We start from the raw sequence: 13,577 nt of genomic DNA, 5'->3' as shown, positions 1-13,577 counted from the left end.
TTCTCCATCCTCCTCTCAGCTAGCAGTAAGGAATTCATATGTTTTGAGGTTGTGACGGGGTTTTTTTATTTATTTTTTTCAAGCTCTTCTTTAAAATACAACAGCTGTCACACAGAAAGACTGATCCTTTTGCTAGTACAGTGAATAATAAAACAACTGAGGACTGCAAAGGGACAGGATATCAGTTTATCTTCTGCTGTGTGGCATGTCTGGAATCCATCCGTACTACTAGTGGGAGGTGGAAGATTTGAAAACATTGAAGCAGCAAGGAAAAATAGCAAGCAGGAATGAAGAAAAAGTACTGAGATTAGAACAAAATCATCTATTGCCATATACCTTCCCTACAGAGAAAAATATTTAGGCGCTCATTATCTTGCATAAAAGAGCCCAGTTTAGTCTTTGCCTAGCAAGTCTTCTACTATTTAGATAATAGCTAGTTAAAATAATATATATAATTTATAATCAGTTCTTCAGTCCCCTGGTTTCATTGCTTTGATCAAAGACTTTCCAATACGTTAAGCAGTAAAATTGGCTTTCTGATTCATTCTCAGCTACAGAAGGTGAGAAATAGTGGGGAGGGGGGGGGGAAAGCCATCTTTCTTGTTCTTGTGCTTTTTTTTTTTTTTTTAAATTCCCACTGAATTCTGTTTCTCCCCCTCTTTCCACTCAACAATGAGGCTTTGAGTCCACTGCAGGGGACTGCTAGGGATCGTAAGTGTTGAAGTTTTTTTTCAGAAGCATTTCATCAAGTCATGCTGTACGTTTATTTTAAAGTGCAGTGCAAAAAATGCTGCTAATGCTTTAAGGTACTTGTGCTTGTTTTGCAGTTCTTTGCATAACAAAAAGTAAAGGGAGCTGTAAGTTCTTGCTGTAGGTGTGTGATGGCTGAAATCAAAGCATTTCTTTACAAAAAGAAAACTATTTTTTATATTTCACATTGGAATTATCCAAATGTTTTCTTTTTTAAGAAGGCTTTGTGGAAATTTAAATGATTAACCTGTTTAAAGACATCAGCAAGTAAATTTGTAGCAGGGGTGCTTGTTTATCAGATTGTATTCAATGTGAATGGAAAAACTCTCCAAAATTGCCCAAATTTTGGTTCTATAAGCTGGTATTTAAGGCTGGCGTAGTATTGTAAGTAATTTTGAGTCAATCACTTTTATCATCCTTTTTGTTTGCCCCTTGATTCATACTAGAATCTTCCTGCGAACACCTGCAGCACTATCTCGCCATCCTTCAAATTCCTCCATAATTCCCACAGCAGCTGTACAGAGGAGGCACTGCTGACATGCATGCTACAATCTTCTTATCCTCTGACCATTACTTTCAGTCTGTCTCTTTGTGCACCTTTGTCTGCCAAAGGCGTTTGCTGTCTTCTATCTTTTCCAAATCACACACTGCTTGGAAGAGGGAGCTGTGATAGCATTCTAAAAAATTGAAGCTATGGTGGCCATGGTCTCTGGCTGTGAGTTGATCTCCTACCAACAGAGTTTGAACAAGCTTCTCAGTTTCAGAATAAATCAGCATCGAGTGGAATCTCAAAAGCTAGTAATTTCCTATTAATTTTGTGCAAACAAGGCTACAAGGAGAGAAGGATCCTAATCAAGCTCTCTGTTTATTCAGAGAGTCTGCAAATTACACTTTTTTTCTTCTTGTTGAAGAATGCAGATGACAGCTAAAACATGATAGATTACAGTGTTGAACACAAGACTTCATTAATTCTGTAGCTTGAGGAATTTCATGTTCTTTGTTTGAATAGCATGATCCTGGTTCATCTCTGTTCTATGTGCATACTACCAAAGTAGCAATGTTTTGCAAAACATTTCAGTATTCTCCATGAAACATTTAAGGGACCACGTTCAAGTTCACTGAAGATGAAAAGTTTATGAAGTAAAAGACCTGCTTTCATTTTATGGACATTCCCTTGAACAATCCACAGGTTAAACATAAGCAAGCCAATGTGTAGAGGGGTACACTGATTGATCCAATCTGGTATTCTGTGGCAAGCAAAGTTGAATGAGGTAACGAAGATAACAGAAGGCAGTTTTCTTCTTTTAATGGTATAGAAATTTTTAAGATCATTGCACTGTAGAATTCTCTCATAGCTGTGCCTCTTCATAGCCCTGTACTGTAATATAACCCTCTGCTCCAGATGTCTTTTCTTTCACATGGCACTATCTGAGCATCTACGACTCTAAGGTGCATCTCACTGAAAGATGCATGCAGAGCTTCAGCCAGCATGTTTGGAGACTGACAAAATCTCGCAGTGCCCTTTTCTCACTCAGATTTTATCAAAATTAAAGGGAAATTCTAATTATTTGTCACACATTAGCCAAAATAAAATTATGTTCGTTATCAAAGGAGCTCTGAGCTGTAATCTAGGGTAAGTCTACTGGAAATAACTTGCTGCATAAGAAAAGAGTACAGTTCAAATGTGTTCACAGTCCCATTAAACCTAAGTGAGTCACATAGACCAAGAACAAATCTTGTTTCTCTTTTTTATTTCCCTAGGATGCCTGTCAATTATGTTAAACTCAATTCATTCTCATCCTGCAACTTCAATAAAGATAGATAGTACAACCTTTCTATACCGTATTACTTGTCTGAAAGGAAAAAAAACCTCCTTATTTTTCCTGAAACAGTGATTACCCTACCGGTTGTAATTCACTGAATCTGAAAGAGCTTTTGTTATTATAATTATCTTCTGATTGAATTTTTTAGACGCCTATGATTATAGCAAAGCAGCTTTTATCTTCTTTTAAATCATAAATTTCATAAAGACAAACACAATGGCTGGCATAAAACAATAACTTTTTTTTTTTTTTTCCCAGAATTAAAACAAAGAGAAAACATGTTTGTTGATCAGAAAGCAGCAAAGCACAGTACATCATCTTGTAATCTTGTCTTGTGCTGTGAGAACTGCAGCCCATTAGGGAAAGTTGATTTCATAATAGAAATAACACTGCACCTTGAATTTGTGTTTTGGGGGGGGGGGCTTTGTGGGTTTTTTTCTCTCTCTCTCTTCCAAACCGATGTCAAAAATGTCATAGGTAATGTTTTGTGGTATAATTCGTTTATGATGTCCCTTTCAAATTTTGAGTAACTGTGCTTTGCAACTGAACTGGTTACTCTCCAAAGACTTTCATATGGAAGCTGGTAGGACATATACAGTGGAGAAGACAGCGGCTGCAAGAGGCAGCAGGACACCCTACTGCAGACACCACACAGAGAGGCAGATCTGCATCTAATGCACCTGCACATCACGGTCACCTGGATGGCCAGGTTGTCCAAAATGCAGTTGTTCCTTTTACTCTTGCTGACTCCATGACTAACTCAGCCACATTGTCAGCTGTGTGATTCAGCCTTGGTACAGGAGCTGCACTTAATTCTACACCATCTGGAAAGTCCAGATATATTTCAGTGCAAATTGTAAGTGATAAACAATACTACCCACTATTGCTGATCCTTTGCTTTGTTTTTAAATCTGTTTCCTTTTTCAGTGACAGAATTAGAGCTCACAATTTGTGGCTCTTTTGAGTCTTTGTGTGAAAATCTTGGTGGGAAGCAGCTGAAGCAAAATAATGTGAAAGGAAAAATTATGGTATTTTGGTTAATATACAGAATTGAGGGTAACAGAATGTACATGCGGCATTACAAATAAGATCTTACACTTCTGTTTCAGTGCACTTCCCTTTCCTTCTTTATCAAGTAGTTCTGCTTGCATTTCCACAAGAAATGGGGAAACTGTTCCAACAAGGAGCTGTACTTTTATCTTTTTTTTCTAATGACTTTTCAAGACCTAGAGGTACCCTTCTGTAAGAAGTCATCTCTGCTCAATTTTGCTCTATCTGCAGGAGCAGATTTGTTTCATTTCCCTGAAACCCTACATGTGCTGACATAATAATACAAGGAGATAGGAAAAAGCATCCCGTGGCTGGTCCTAATTCACATTATTCGAGCTCCTGAGTAGATCACAGAAGCAGCAAACTACTGAATTGTGTCTGTGCATGCTTTCCTACTTTCAGAGTCTGTTTTTCATGAAAATCTGTATTTATAGTTCTGCCCATTTGTTAAATCTTGCAAGATACCTTCTTTTCATACTTAGTATTAAAATACTGCAGATCTTTTCTTCTCATGTTAACACTGGAGGTACAGCCCATAGGACAACCACAACAGCAGCTGCACTGTGCTAGTTATATTATCATTCCTAAAACCACCTAGAGTGTCCCAGATATCTTTCTAGGTGACAGTCTTCCAAATGAAAACCATTCCTGAGTTACAAATGACCTAGCAGACCTGAAGCACACTCTTTAGAAATTCTGTGGTGCTTATGGTGAAAAGTTGTCCTTGCACCTTGCAGATGTTCACAGTGGAATTACATGAAGAGCAGAGCATCAGCCCATCAGCCCCTGAAAACAAAAGAGAGCTGTGAGAGTAAAGAATATCCAAAGGTAACAGAATCCACTGTCTTGGCTCCTTATTGTGCCTTTCAGTAGGATTTCATCGTCAAATAAGATGTCAGAGTTCTTGCAGCGTTCAACCATCTCTGAAGACAATCAGGGTCAGTCTGGGCTGGGCTCTGAGCACCCTGATCAAAGTATATGTGTCACTGTTCGTTGCAAGGGAGTTGGACTAGGTGACCCTTATAAGTCCCTTCCAACTCAGACGATTCTATGATTCTAACTCAAGCATGCTCCTCTGTCACACCAGCATGAAGCTAGCCAGCAGGGCAAGGACAATGATGTCCTCAGGTACCCCAAAGCAAGCATTTCTGATGGCTTAACTACAAAGGAGTGAAACGGATTTTACTCCTCTAGTTTACTTTCAGATGTTCAATTCACCTCTGTAGCATTAAATCCATTTCTCGTGCATACATTCAAAGCACAGGTTAAGGTTAGCGTATGCACTATTGGTTTTGATATAGCACAGCTGGCTTCCAAATACAAAGCTAAAAAAACCTTCTTTGGCGTCATGAAGTACAGCAAGAGGATGAGGAATCCCAAGTCCATTGTTTGAGTTGTGCTCATTTTATTAGAATTTTGATCAAGCATCGTGTAGAGCAAAATTGGTTGATTTGGTTTGAAAAGTTGTTCAAAGTACAAAATGGCCTATTGATATGAAGCATGATTCTTAAATGCTTGGAGGATCCTAGAAGGTTCCTCAGTGGAGATGATCCCACAGAAAATCACAAGTACTTCACAGGGCTATATGATATCAAAGTGCAAGAATGGGTATCGGCCATACTGTTCCTATTTGACAAATCTAAACAATGGAGCTGTGACATGGCAAACTGAGCAAGATAAACAATTTTTAACCTGGGGAAGATATACAATTTTTAGCTATAAAAATCAAGTTTGCCCTTGTCCATCAGATCATTTAATGATTTGGGAGGTGACATAGAAATGCCAAACCACAGTGCTTACTTGGAAATTGAATGGTGTCAAGGGACCATAGCTGCAAATTTGACATAGAATCTGTGTACTGTATGCAGTTTCTGTCTGCTGCTGTCCTGTGTCCTGCTTACTAAAAGCTGAGGGAAATTAGCATATAAATCCTTTGTATTCTTCACATGAAAGTAATGCAAACAGAGAAGGATTGCATTAACATCTGAAGATGAAACAAGGGTAGTGTAGATTTAGTCACTCATACACTCATACATGTTCTTGAATTCTTTGAATGGGAATGTGAAGCAGATTTATTTTTTCCTGTTAGTCCAATTCATTTTCTAAATTGGCAGATTAAAGTAAGAAGAATTTATGTTTTCAAGAAGAGTGGCCAGAAAAATCTGGATCATCTGTGTAATGGGGGCAGATGTCTGTCAATTGAGTTGTTCTAAGTTCTTCTTTATAACATGTTACATGAAGTCTAGGCCTAAAATTTCTCCACGTGTATTTTGACATGTGTTTTTGGCAGTTGAGATGCTACCTAGCAAAAGATGGAGACTGAGGAACTTAAAATATCTAATTAGTTATTCTGTTCCTATTGTGCCTCACAATATTTGATCTCATGCATGCATGGGAGGATGAGAGCAGGTCTACGCACTGCACTGAGTAGGCAATTCAGCACTGAAATCTGACAAAAGAGGGGAGTTTGCTGTGGATTATGCTGGGCAGCCAGCCCTAGAAATGACTTCATTATAATCCTTTAATATTTTGAATCAACTCTCAACAGCAGGTTAAATACGTAATGTAGATTATGTTGGCACAGACATTTCCCCTCTTGTCTGTGAAAAGTGAATGTGTCAGTATGCTGGCATTGACAAGGTGTCTATGATGGTAAGGATGCTAAGGACTTGACTGCCTATGCTCCATTTTGACTGTGCTGATGTTGGAGGCAGGATTCTTTATTTACACCCATGAGACATGACTATAAGTGAGTCTTCACCAGGAGCTAAGGCCCATGCAAGGAGGGGAACGCGCTCCTTTGAATGGGGCATCTGAGCACTTCTACACTCAAAAGTGTTATTTCAAAAAGCAGTTAAGTGAGTGCAGTTAGAATGCTATTGTGCTTTAAATCCCTGGAGGGAAGAAGGTGATTAGACTTAGTTGCTATTTTTTCCGTAATATTTTCGAATAGAATATGTTAGTTGCACACGCTGCAGAAGCTGAGCATAAATTGCCTCACTAAGCTCTATTATTCCAGGGAACAGCGAGAATAACAAGCTGAGACACTGATGAACTCAGAGAAATATGAATAACACATTAACGTTCAGGCTGTATCAATAGCACGCTGGCTGACACTGGGGACACACTTCACGAGGATGCGAGGGATTGCAAGAATGAGTCTCCAAAATCAGGCCTGGAGACAGGAGATTTTCACCACCACTTCTGATGGCTCTAGGGAAGACCGATTCAGCTGCAGGGGGTAAGAAATCTTGCCAATGAAAAACAAAAGGGGCTGTCTCTCAGATATCATTAGACTCCACGCAGAAGCTGGGGGGATGCTAAGCAGGAGGAGTGCTTTTTATTTTTACACACAGCGAACACAGTATGGGGATGTTGATGGTACTCAGCTGATTATATCTCAGGCTTACCGCTCTGCCAGCCTAATTTCCGGCCTAAAACTCAGGAGAGTGTGATGCATGAGAGGGCGTCAGGGGAGGGAGGGTGAGATGCTGCAGAAAAATTCCCCAGTTGGCCTTATTATAAGATATCACAGAGCTATATAGCCAGTGCTGTTTGCGTAGAATTCCAGGCACAGAAACTAAATAAATAAATAGCAGCAGCAATAAATGCATTCTTTACTGAGGAACATAAGGGTGCACAAAGAGGATTTTTTTTTATTTCTTAATTTCAAGAGAATCTTTTTGTCTGCGTTTGGTGCAGTGTGCCGGATTAACAGCCCTTAGACCAAAAGTCCTCTTAGCAGGCAGCAAGCAGCCTGCTCCTCTTCTTGAGTGATGGGCCCTTGAGCCATCAGTGGTTAGCTCTATCTCTCAAGTTACAGTCCTTTCTTCTGAAATTGCCCAGCAGGATTCAGCAGTAGCTGGACTTAGAACACCAGCTTAAATCGCAGAGCTTATAAAATAGCTACAATAACACCAGCTTTGTCACTTTCAGCCCCACATCCTCAGCTCGCTCTTTGATTAAGGAGGAACTTGCAAAATTAAAGAACTGAATAGGTACACTAGTGGGAATTAAAGATGCTGTATGTTATAATTTGCCGTTGATTATAATCAATCAGAGAAAATTCAGATCAGTTTCTACACTTGATCATTGTTGAAAGCTACGCTTTTAACATAGCAATCCGAGAAAATACAGAAGGAGAGCAGCTGGAAATTATCCTGTACTTCACTGACACAGGGTAACGATTTAAGGAATCCAGTAGGAGCCAATAAGTTCATAGCTCTGATGTAGTTATTAACCTGGTTGCAGTTTGAGAATTTCCAGGATTATGAAAAGCCTATTCAGCTGCGTGTTAGTGAACCATCACTGTGAAAGAAAGTGCTGCTATAACTCGTATCTCTATCTAATTAGAAATTAATTGCTGCTATATCGTAAATTATTATTTCCAAGGCACAAAGAATTCTGCACATAGAAGCAGGCACAGCAGATTTGTAGCTTCAGAAATAAGAAGAAAGAGAATGTGAAATGTTGGAGCATCCTGGGAATAGGGTGCTGCCTCCTCAAGCTATAAATCCAGGGTCTTTTGGATTTGCCTCTGATGTGATAGTCAGTAAGTTAAACCCAAGTTTCACGTCCTCATTTCAGTATCTTGATGCTTCCCACAAAGACGGTGTGGCCAAAGGGAGATAGCTGTCAATATTTTCAGCATTAGCAACTCAGAACTGTGAAATTGTCTGTTACCTTGGAAGAAATGAAGTGCCATCTGGAAGTTCTCTATTCCTTGGCAGATTGAATAGCCAGTACTTCCTAGGTTATCCTCAGACCACTCCTAATGCTGCAGAAGCTGGGGAAAATATTGCAGGGGGGTATAATCAAGGAACAGCAAAAAATAAAAAAATAAAAAAAAAAAAATGCAAGGCAAAAATATGATTATAGCAAGTGTTTGGAAACATGACAAAGGAAACAGTTGTTCAATTTACTTTAGTTTCGTTAGTGATGGTGGCAAGAGTTGTGGAGCCTAAGCTATAAATTAGAAAGACAAAAATCAAGTTTGACAAGTAGTTACAAACACAGTGCAGCTAGCTTCAGGGTGGTGACTGTGTGCACCTGAGTTCTTGATTTCAGAGCAGCCCAGTCAGCTGTTAGCAGAGATAAGGCAATGATTGGTGACAATAGACCTGCTTAGAACTGGGCAACTAACTGAACCAACACAAAGATTTCTTTGACTGTTAGAGGGGCCCTGCAGGTGGAAATTTCAGGCAGGTCTCAAGATTTTCCTTGAGGAAGCTCCTGATGTGTCTACTCTAGCTTGTATGCTTAAGTACTCACTGGGTGAAGTGAAACAAAGACTCCCCTAAGCTATTCCTGCTGCAGAAGTGATCAAATTACTGTAAATAGTCACATAAACTCTTCCTTCAGAAGTGGCCAGACAGTCTTTCATACACAGTTGAGATAATCTGTGATGATGGAGATCAACAGCAATGGAAAATAAACTGTGCTGATATGCTTTTGTAGAACCATGGCAAGCTGGCTTCAAAGAACCATGCAGAACAGAGCTTTGGGGAGCATCTCCTGCTCCAGCTGAAGACATCCCTATGCAATGCAATGCAATGCAATGCATCCCTACTAGCAGTGGAGACCCCCGTAACCCGCAAGCAGTGGATGGCTGTCATGCTCAGAAATGACCGCATGTCAGGGTCTTAATACATTAGGGTTTGGGATTTCTATCCCCTTTCTATCAAACTCTCTAATCTGCTTTATTCACATCGCAGGCTACAAAGAGAAGCTAGCAAAAAAGACAAGTCACACCGATACTATAGCTATGGTCTGGCTCTTGGATGAGGTATTTTCTACATGCAGTGCCTTCTGTGGATAGAGACACTAAGTAATTTTTGAGCTATTCTCTTAGCTATGACAGCTGAGTCAAGTAGCTCTTATGTCAAGAACATACTGCTTTGAAGTGGACTTTGTCCTGTGGTAAATCCCTCCCTTACTTTTCCCTTGAAGTGTCAACCTATCCAAGTTATCCTTGTAAATCTCAATAACTTAGGTTACCTCGTATATTCAGATGTATAATGGTGCTTTTAAGAGGTAACATATATATGTTGGGTAAGCAGACAAAATTAGCTGTAAAAGAAGCAGTTAATTAATGTGACGTGAATGAACTTCCTCCTAGCAACTGGTGTAGGCCCCAAATTCTTCTGAATTGCCCCAGAGATGTAACTTCAATACAGAAATATGCAATTAGAGAAACATGTATTATGTTGATTTGTAATGAGAACAGGAGCTCTATAAATGCCTTGTTCTTGCTGGAAGGATCTGTGACTTCACTGAAATGAATAATGCTGCATCTTTCAGGACTGACATGTGCTGGAGGATTGAACAGGCATTCCTGTGGTGTATCAGTTTGCACATTTAAAAAAAATTAAGTTTCTTGGGTGAGGTTGATCTGATCATGTGTTGTTTGTGGTTCTTCCACTGCATATTCTACATGGGCTATATTCTGCTGGGCATTCCGTTCCACCACTGAGTTAAATACCATAAACAGAGCTAATAATTTGGTTTTTTTTTATATTCAGAAGTTGAGATCAGAAGTCTAAGTATTGATACTACCCTAGAAGTATTTATGCATCTGCTAGTGATGCTGAATTGCCAATTGACACTTCTTTCTTTTTAGATTCCTGTTAAGCAGAAGTTGCATGGAGTGGCTGGGTGGCCTCTCCTGTGAGTTCTCTCTGTCTCCAAAGAGACGCTTTGTCACTGTAAGCACTTCTGCTTCCCTGATGTTATTACATCACGTCACTTGTGTTAATTTAGGGGATGATGTAATAGCAGAGCAGTTTAGTGTGCTACAGGTAAAAGCATTTCTAACATGGTACTCTCAGTTATGATGTAGCTATGCAGTTACGATTATTTCTCAGTAGAAATCTATATGAAGATCTGCCTTTAATTACCAGCAAGATTTGAAGTGTGAGCAAAGCAGTATCACATATTAAGAAATACCTTGTTGAGGAAAGCAAATGCTTCCATTCATTATGGATTAATTAGAAAAGGAGCCCCATGCAGGACCCAGAATTGTTGATTTGAATAGTTTTCAAGCAAACTACCGTTTCGAGTGGGTACTAATTGTGCCTGATGGACCCATTACTTTATAACCAGAGCAGCATTGTAACATTTTCCCCAGTGATTAATTAAACTGATTAGATAGTGCCTAAATCTTGCAAGCAAGCAAGATCAGTTGAATTTTTCACCATCTCTGCCAGAGGCATTACTGAGAGCCTGGATATTGTTCAAAGCTGGTGGGTTCTTCTACCCCTTACTTACTCAGCTATAATTCCAAGACAGTCCAGAGTGGACCAGACAGACCATGACTTGGCCATGCAGTTGCCCTCAGAGGATCTCATGAGGCTCTGGAAACTTCAACTGCTTTTTGGTTAGGCTTATTTCCTACAGAGGTTGTTTTCTGAGCAAGGTTAAATGTGCAGCACTTGTGAAAATGTCTGTGCCTGTCACCAAAGGCACTTAAAAGACAGGAAAGCTGTGCTTAACCACTGTCCACTTCAGAAAGTACAAAGGGCAGCAGGAAACCAAAATGAATGGTGAAGTGATTGCATCTTGTACAATTTCTTTTCACTGCTGCTAGAGCTTCTGCCATCTGATCTGACCTTATATGACCTTATATATATTTGGTCTTTTTTTCTCGTTTTAACGCTGAATATTTCTGGAACAGAATCATCAGACAAAATTCAGTTGTGTATGTGCAGCAGATAGAGGACAGAAAGGGGTCTACTTGCAGTGCAGCTGGGGCTCACAAGCAGTCAGGACAATTGGGAATACAGTAATTATTTAAAGGCTGCTCTGTGGCTCTGAGAAGTGGCTTTTAAGTTATTGCTGAAGTGAAATGATGAATGCCGGTGCTATTTGGGTTCCTAGCGAGAAGCTAATGTACCTGCAGTCTTTAAATGGATTTGTTACAATATTTGATGCGAACTGATATGTTTCCATCATCAGTTTGTATAGAATGATGTATGACATAGTTCATGCTCTGCCCACGCTTGCCATAGCCTGAGTTACACACATCTTTACTTTCATGGGGTGTTGGATCTATTTTCACTGTAGATGCATAAAGAACTGCCTGTGAGGTCCTATTGCTTGAGCACATTTCAGTTTGTAAACATGGCCCCCCTCTGATGAGCAACGCATTAAACAAAGTCTGCACTCACTCACTTCACAGTGGAGTTGATGAAGACAAAAGTCTGTTTGGACAACTGATCAGTGCTACGTGCAGCTGGATTTGCTGAGTCCGGACCCTTGGTTCATTGAACAGTGAGTTAAGAAACACCCCTTTCTCTTCCTTGTGATTTTCTACCAAGCCCCAGAACACCAAGTGGAATGAATCTGAGATTACACACCCGCTGTGTCCCGCAGTACTTACAGAGCTCCATGTTTACACATCTGCTCTGCTTACACAGGACTGAAACTATATACAGGCTCATTATCATGCAGCTTGACTCTGCTGTGGGCTGCCATGGTGCTCGTTTACTTATGTTCCAGAGGGCACTTCTGGGATTAAATAAAGAGCAAAAACAGCATCGTGGGAAATGTTTTCTCTCTTGTTTGCATTGCACAATGGAGCCGTAAAAACTACAGGTGGAAAAAAGCCCTATCAATGATTAAGATTCTTGCTGTTGGCTGAAAAAAAATCTTCAAAGCATTTAGAATTAATCTGAATTATTTTTTTCCCAAAAAGCTTTTTTTTTTTTTTTTTAAAAAAAAAAAAAAAAAAGATTTCACAGAAATTATTATCTCTTATACAGAACTCTGATATCGGAGACCACTTCTGCAGTTTTGTGTGCTTCTTCCTTTGGGAGAGGGAGAGGGGAAGGACAGACAAGGTCTCCCTGGAAGGCTGTGCAGGTCTTTCTCTCATAGCATGACCCAGGCTGGTTGGTGGTCTGCTGAGGTGGGAATCCAGCAGCTGCCTCCTGGGTGGGTGGGGAAATGCGCCCTATGAGTTGTACCAGCAAGAAGGGCATGGCTCCTCAGCTGCTGGTCATTTTTGCAGTCACTGGCAGAAGAGCAGCAGTTTGAGTGGCATCAGGCAGTCAGCCTGCTACTGTTTTCTGGCTGATGAGCATGCCCTTTATTAGTCCTGCTCATAACCTCGGAAGGAAAGGCATTGCTTGCGTAACTCTTCCCTGCAGTTGTAAAGAGCTCAAAATACTCTCTTCTTTTACAGCTTTTAAAAATCAGTGATTGAATTTGTTCCCTTTCTCCCACCTTTTTCTTTTTCTTTTTTTTTTTTTTAGTTTATTTATGTTTACAACTGAAAGATTTGTGGGTGCAATTCATGCAATTGCAATTTCCATAGAACTGCAAAATCTGTAATTTCATAGTGTATTCCAGGTCTCTCTTCATTTATTGGGTTTTTGCTGTGGTTTAGGCAATACTTTCTCCATACTGTACAAAACTGGAGGAGCAGCTGAGATTGAGAATCTTGAAGCATGTTCGTTGGGTGCCACTCTACCCAAGTACTCCTTGCCCTTGGGTAGACAGAGAAACAGGATTGCAGAGGGGGGACTCAGAGTGTGGTGAGGCCTTGGCACTGCTGCTCAGAGGAGCTGTGGATGCCCCATCCCTGGAGGTGTTCAAGGCCAGGCTGTATGGGGCACCGTGGAGCCTGATCCAGTGAGTGGCAACCAGCCCATGGCAGTAGGTTGGAACTGGGTGATCTCTGTGGTCCCTTCCAAACCAAGACATACTATGATTCTGTGATTCTGTGACTCTCCCATTTCTCCATTTTCATGGCTATTTGTGTCTGTTGTTATGGTTCAGAAAACTAAGACATCTCCTGTGATCTTAGTTAACCTCACATGGGGAGCCTTCAGTACTGCAGAAAGCCTAGGCAACATTCTCTTATTTTCTGCTGGCATTGCTGCCTCTAGTCATGCCCTTCTCCCTCCCTACATTCTCTGTCATCTGCTGTCTTTGGAACCTACTTTCCTGTCTCCA

General features: G+C 40.3%; 1 protein-coding gene across 1 annotated transcript in view; it reads left to right on the top strand.

The window, feature by feature from the left end:
• Nucleotides 1-653: 653 nt before the first annotated feature.
• LOC121106454 (leucine rich repeat and Ig domain containing 2) overlaps nucleotides 654-13,577 on the top strand; it is a 75,171-nt gene continuing 62,247 nt past the window's right edge. The window contains exon 1 of the mRNA XM_040656148.2: nucleotides 654-711. The gene's annotated coding sequence lies outside the window, so the exon portion shown is untranslated. The remainder of the gene's footprint in view (nucleotides 712-13,577) is intronic.

This window comes from Gallus gallus, chromosome Z (genome assembly GCF_016699485.2).
Source record: "Gallus gallus isolate bGalGal1 chromosome Z, bGalGal1.mat.broiler.GRCg7b, whole genome shotgun sequence".
NCBI classification, from domain to species: Eukaryota; Metazoa; Chordata; class Aves; order Galliformes; family Phasianidae; genus Gallus; species Gallus gallus.
The sequence above is the reverse complement of the archived record's forward strand: the minus strand, read 5'-3'. Positions and strand labels throughout refer to the sequence as shown.